At 45.5% G+C, this 6,973-nt stretch overlaps 1 protein-coding gene across 16 annotated transcripts in view; it reads left to right on the top strand.

The window, feature by feature from the left end:
* ZNF485 (zinc finger protein 485) overlaps positions 1-6,973 on the top strand; it is a 586,403-nt gene that overhangs the window by 72,114 nt on the left and 507,316 nt on the right. The window contains exon 6 of one of the 16 annotated variants that reach the window (XR_008616209.1): positions 2,221-2,348. The exons of the other annotated variants lie outside the window; for them this stretch is intronic. The gene's annotated coding sequence lies outside the window, so the exon portion shown is untranslated. Of the gene's footprint in view, positions 1-2,220; positions 2,349-6,973 lie in introns of those variants that run through there. 16 annotated transcript variants of the gene reach the window in all.

Genomic DNA, 6,973 nt, shown 5'->3' with positions numbered 1-6,973 from the left:
GGCCTCTCACTGCTGCGGCCTCTCCCGTTGCGGAGCACAGGCTCCGGACGCGCAGGCTCAGCGGCCACGGCTCACGGGCCCAGCCGCTCCGCGGCACGTGGGATCCTCCCGGACCGGGGCGCGAACCCGGTTCCCCTGCATCGGCAGGCAGACGCGCAACCACTGCGCCACCAGGGAAGCCCGAAACTGGTTTTTAAAGCTGATCGAGGGCCTTGTCAGTTCATGGGGGACACAGGGTTGTGTTAGCCATAATACTCAGCCCTTCCCATGCAGCATTCCCCTCCGGGGGTCCTAGAGTGTGCTGAGGACCCCCCTTGACCCCCACACTGCACTCCCCACGCCCACCTTGCGCCCACAAAGGACCCATTGTCTCTACACAGGCGTCCTGGTGCCGAACTGCCCCTGTGCAGCTGTCATAACACTGGGATCCGCTGGCTCTTCCTTGGACAGTTTCGTAACCAGATCTGGGTCTGATGTTTGCACTTCATGCTCGACCCCCACTCCTAGCCTGACAAGGGGCTCTTTGCATCCCAGGTCCCCTGAGTTCCAGCTGACGCGCACCTTAGGCTTCCCAAGCCTTTGCTGTGCCCACACCTGTTTTGCTGTGGGAACTCGTGAACTGGATTCTCAACCTGGCTGGGAGTGCTGGAAATGTCGGGAGACTTGGGGACAGGGAGAAACAGATCACCCCCTGTTTCTTTTTTCCCTGCTTCCCTAGAGTAAATAGCAAAGGTTTTGGTTTTAAATTGGAGATGGTGGACCTTACAGTCTTTGCAAATATCCCATGATCTCATTCTCTGACCCTTTTCCTTTTTCATTTTGACACCTGGGGATTTGTTGCTAAGTCCTGAAAGCCTGGAGCCGTGTTATCGACTATCTTCTAGTGTTTCATGGTTTTCCTGTTATACTTTACATGAGTAGAACCAGCCCTTTTTCTTTCACCTCCTGTTCTCACTGCAGCCTTTTGGTCAGAGGATTGCACATTCTAATTGTAATGCTGTGCAAAAGGTGTTCATTTCACTGTCACACAACCTCTATGGCGTAGCAACATCTTGTAGTGTTCTCATCAAAGGAACAGAGAAACCGAGGCAGGAGGAGACCAGTTGTTGGCCCAAGGTCATAGTGGAAAAGCTGAGCCTCACTCAAGTTCTGGCTCGCAGCTCTGAGTCCTTTCAGAATTAATAGAACCACAGTGCTGTGTGGACTGACTGCGGCTTAGAAGGGCTGTCATGCCACATGCTCGAGTGGGCAGGTGTTGATGACCTCTTCCCCTCTCTGTCCAGGGTCTCTTGAGGCAAGTTGGTGGGACTCCCACTTACCTGAGAAAGACTTTCTGTTTGTAGAACACCTTCAGCATAGGTGAATCCTTCAGAGACTGGATGAGAGCAAAGATGAGATCTCCTCCTTCCCTCCTTCCTTCCACAGGAAGTTGTGGAAGAGAGATCTTTTTGTTGTTTGTGTGACATCTCTGGGACTCCTGTGAGTTAGTTGCTTCCCCTTCTATATTTCCCAAACCCAGGGCCACTGTTTAAATTGAGCAAATGATCATTTCAGAACTTCAAGTGAGCACTATTCTAATTCATAGTCTGGGTGGATCTGTTTATCATTATAACAGTTTTCCAGCAGATGGCAGGGAAGTGTCATGAAGAGCAGGTGCCTTGTTGTCACTTGTGCGGTATCTCTGAGTTAGCAGCAGACCTGCCCTTGGCACATCTGACTGAGCTGGTGCCACTGCAGAAAGATGGCCATGCTGAGCATGACCTCAGACCTTGGTGCCCAGTTGGGCTGCACCTGAGGGAGCAGGGTGCAGGGGCCTCCCTTCCACTGCAGCCAGCTGGGGCACTGGGCATTGAGGCCTGGCACTCAGGACTGTCCTGGTGGCCATGAGGGCTCTTCTAAGACACATGATTTAGTCCAGAGGTCCTCAAACTATGGCTGGTGGGCCACTCCAGCCACTGTCTGTTTTTGTTTGGCCAGAAAGGCAGGAATGGTTTTTATATTTATAACTGGTTAGAAGAAAAATCAAAAGAAAATAATATTTTGAGACATATGAAAGCTGTACAAAATTCAAATTTCAGTGTCCACCAATGAAACTTTGTTGGGACACAGCCATGCTCATTTGCTTACATATGACTCTAGCTGCTTCTGACCTACAACAGCAGAGCTGAGAAGTGACAGATGCCACAAAATCTAAAATATTTACTCTCTGGCCCTTTACAGAAAAGTGTTGGCAACCCCTGGATTAGTCCTTTGGGACTTGCATTGGCTCCAAACTATCACGATATTTTGAGGTATGCATACCTAAGCAGAGGGTGAGCTAGGGCCAGGATGGAGTGGAAGACCCAGGGACTGCTGATGGCACGGTGAGTTCTTGAGAACCCTGGGAGTTGGTGGTTATGGATGCCTATTCTAGGCCATAGCACCCTATCCAGAGGGTGCAGTGCTTTGGGGAAGAGTGATCTTCTCTCAGCCCCAGGCCTGGCCCCAGTCACTCCAGCCCTAGTTGCAAAGATGCGTTTTTGCTTCAGTATCCCTGTCTGTCCATGCACCAGCTATGACCCCTGGACCTAGCAGAAGGCTTCCAGACTTTCAAACTCCTTTGGTGACAATTTGAGCACCTATTGATATCCTAACTCTGCTTAAACTCCCAGCTGATTTCCACCAATATGTAAGGGAAATCTTTCGTGACCTTCTGGATAATGGGGTGGTGTTGGATTTAGACAAAGGTAAAAAAAAACTAAACTTGCAGCCCCTGGGTTCCCTGTAGAAACATCTTCAACAGATCAGTGTAGCGAAAGTAATTTCCACAGCCCAGTGGTTGACTTCCTGGGCCACGTTCTGTTCAAAAAAGATATGCTTATACTATCTGATCAAATATCTGCCATCTATCAGGAAGTCTGGCTCTTTTCACTTTAAAAAGATGTCCAAATTTCAGTTTTGCAAGATGAAAAGAGTTTGGGAATAGATGGTGGTGATAGTTGTACAACAATATTTTATTTGAGTGGTTTTAATACCACTGAACTGTACACTTAAAAAGGTTAAGATGGTAAATTTGACGGTATGTGTATTTTACCACAGTAAAAAAAATGCAAAACAAAAGTCCAGAATCCAACCACTTTCCTCCTTCTCTGCTGTCACTTAGTCCGAGACACTGACTGCTACTTCATTCCTAAGGATTATTCTAAGACCTTCTAAAGAGTCCCCTCCTTCACCCTTGCTGTATTGTAGCCTACTCTCAATGGAGCAACTGGAGTGATCCTTTTAAAATGTCAGAGTGCTCAAGGCCCTCTTCTGTTCAAAATCCTGCAATGCCTCCCAGCTCACTGAGAGCAGAGGCTAAAATCGTCCAGTTGTCCTCAGGTCCCTGCACAGTCTGGCACCCGTATCTCTCTGACCTTCTATCCCTCCCTCATTCCAATCTGTCCTCCGTGGCCTCCTTGCTATTTCTCTGGGGCACCAGGCACTTATCTATCGAGAACATTCACACTGCAGGGTAACTCTGGCTGGAATATTCCTTCCCAGATGTTCTCCTTCAAACTTTTGCTCAGATGTTATTTTCTCAATGAGGTCTAGCTTGACTCTCCTTAATACTCAACTTATCTCCCCACTCCCTTTGTGCTGCTCTTTTTCTTACACTATAGTACTTACTTATCCCGTCGGGCACAGTGTATGATTTGCATATTTGTTATCTACTGCTTATTCTTCCTGGGATGTAAACTGCATGAGTTTAGGCATGTTTTGTGCATTGGCTTAGAATAATATCTGGCACATTGCAGGTGCTCAACACATATTTTTTGACTGATATATAAACGAATCCTTAAGAAGCAAGCCTTCCCAAGTACTGAAGCTTGTGTTTGAACTATAAGTACCTCCTCCGCTAACAAATTATCTGAAAAATGTTGGGTATTGTCTTAATGGGGCTCCTGGTCAGGATCCATGAGGCAGCTTCTTTAAGTGAGGTAGATACTCTTATTCTCCTTGTTAAACAGAAGAGGAAACCAAGGCAGCCATAGGTGTTGAACCCAGGGTGTTGGCTTGAGAGTCTTTGTTTTTAACACCATACTATATACTACCTTTCCTGTAGTGCACTGGAATTTGAACTTGTCTTCTCTCCAGACAAGGTCACTTCTTGCCTCTGCCCTATTTGGCTTTTTGTCTTAGTTGAACCCTTCCTGTATCCCCACTTTTCTGGGAGGGAGCACAGAGAATTTTCTACTTTACAAGTGGGGAGACTGAGGCCTGGCTGTTTTCTGTAACGTGATTCTAATCACAGCGTTAGTAGGTGGCAGAACTGACCCTGGAACCTAGGAATTCCACACTCCACAGCTCAGTACACGTGCTGTGCTGCCTTGTGTTCTGCTCCTTGTTCTTGTCAATAAATTGGGTAAAGATATGGAGTGGATGCCAGTTAGATCAAGAATAGTAGAAATTGGTGTGGAGGGTGGGATGTGAGTGGGGAAAGCTCACTGGAAGATGACTGGGATCAAGAAAGGGTTCAGAATTGTGGGGAATGCTGGAAGGAGCAGAGGGTTTTTAGTCTTGAGAGAATTCAGGGTGAGGGTAGGGGCATATGAAAACTCTTGATATTTGGGTGTCTATGTGGAGGTCTTAAGAGGTGGCATGGGATCTAGAGAGATGCCATTTTAGGCTGGGCAGAAGTCTCTGAACTTGAGTTTTCCTATCAGTGCAACGAGGGCCCATTAAGACCCACTTTTCAGAGTTTTGTTAGAAAGTCATTATGAAAGGCACTCAGCAGAACTCCTTACACCCCGTGAATGCTTTCTACCATGAATGTGGTGGTGAGGAAATAGTGATAAAGACGACAATCTACAAGTCTGGAAAACCACTTTGGCAACTTAATTGGGATGGTTTCAAGGACTTAGGTTAGAGGACATGGCATGTACCATCATTCCAGTCTTAGCTGTTTTATTTCATTAAAGCCAACTTAGTTTTTGTATAGCACAGGGAACTATACTGTATGTTTTGTAATAACCTATAACGGAAAGAATCTGAAAAAGAATATATATGTCTGTAAGATGTTTCTGTAAGATGTTATGGAAAAACCCGAACGAACTTTTTGGCCAACCCGATATAGCTGAATCACTGTGCTCCACACGTGAAACTAACATGACATTGTAAAGCAACTATGCTTCAATTAAAAAAAAAAGATTAAAAAAAATCCAATTTTGTTTAGCATGACGACCACGACAGCCACAATATTTTGGACAATTTCATTTAATTTGAAGCATAGAATGGAAGTAATGCTATTTTCTATATGACAGAGGATGTAGTTAGGATAATTGGAACAGAAATATTGTGCATTTTGATGGTTATTTTAATTATAATATACTCACCTTGTGTGTATATTCTGTGGCTTACATATAATCAGTAAACATTCTATCATTTGTTCTTCTTCAGAAACGTGAGGAAAAATGAACAAAAAACAACCACGACATTACAGCATGAGAGGGTCAGGGAATTTTAGAAATGGAAAGGGTGTTAGAAATGGGGTTATGGTGAAATTCAACATCTAGAGGAAGGATTTAGCAGTCTCAACGGAGGCCCTTTCTGGCGGTGTGCAGCAGTCTCCCGTCTTGCTAAAGTGTCACATTTGGCATACACGCCTGGAAAACTAGCAAGGTTTTCAGTCTTTTTCAATTAAATTCCATGATGGTGTCCCTCTTGCCATCCGATGTTAATTTGCCTCTCATTGCTGCACCTTCAGTGGTTTCCTGTTTCCTTCAGGATAGACTCCAAAGAAATTCACAATCTGGCACCAATATACCTAAGGCTGTTACTTCCCTTCATGTGTCCTCTGTTCCAGTGCTGGCCTCAGATTTCTGAGCTCAAATTTCTGAGACGGGGCACACTGTGCTGGGGCTCTGGAGCCAAGGGGCCAGATGTATCAGTGGAGGCATTGCCTTATCTTATGTGCTCTGGGGTTCTACTCTTTCTTCTTTTCACACTTCAGTGCAGTGGAGGTGGTGATGAGCAGGGAGGGAAAGTCAATGTTACTAAACAACTGTGAGCCTCTGTGAATCCAGCCAAGGTTAGAGAAGCTTGCATGTAGCAGGCATTCAGTAACCAGCAAATTCCACACTGGATGATGTTTTGTAATGTAGGAGATGCCTCATGTATGCTGGTCTATTTGATCTTCACACGAGAACCCCTCCTGTAGGTAAAACAAGTCCTTCCATGTCACCTGCCTGCCACTCCAAACATGCTTGCCTCCACTGTCCTTCATATGACAACACTGTCCCCCTTCCTTGGGGTTCAGGCTGGCACAACGTGCTTTTAAGGTGATTCTTTTCACTACCTCCTTCTGTATTATTTTTTTTTCACAAGGAGGCTATTGACTTAAATCAGAGGAAAGAAACACAAAACAATTCATTTCAGAGTCAGATAGGTCTAGACTAGCACTGTCCAGTAGAAATTTAATGTGAGCTACATATACAATTAAAAATTTCTAGTAGTTAAAATTAATTAAAAAAATATGTTTTTGGGGCTTCCCTGGTGGTGCAGTGGTTATGAATCCTCCTGCCATCGCAGGAGACACAGGTTCGAGCCCTGGTCTGGGCAGATCCCACATGCCGTGGAGCAACTAAGCCCGTGCGCCACAGCTACTGAGCCTGTGCTCTACAGCCTGTGAGCCACAACTACTGAGCCCACCTACCACAACTACTGAAGCCCGTGTGCCTAAGCCACCGCAATGAGAAGCTCACGCACTGCAACGAAGAGTAGCCCCCACTCGCTGCAACTGGAGAAAGCCCGCACATAGCAACAAAGATCCTATGCAGCCAAAAATAAATAAATAAAATAAATGTACTAAAAAAAATAAATAAAAATAAAAAATAACGTTTTGTTTAACCCAATATATACAAAATATTATTTCAACACATAACATTAAAAATGATCAGAAAGGGCTTCCCTGGTGGCGCAGTAGTTGAGAGTCCGCCTGCCGATGCAGGGGATA

The sequence above is a fragment of the Physeter macrocephalus genome, chromosome 20, assembly GCF_002837175.3.
Source record: "Physeter macrocephalus isolate SW-GA chromosome 20, ASM283717v5, whole genome shotgun sequence".
In the NCBI taxonomy this organism is placed as follows: Eukaryota; Metazoa; Chordata; class Mammalia; order Artiodactyla; family Physeteridae; genus Physeter; species Physeter macrocephalus.
Note: the sequence above shows the minus strand (reverse complement) of the source record. Positions and strands in the feature narration are given on the sequence as shown.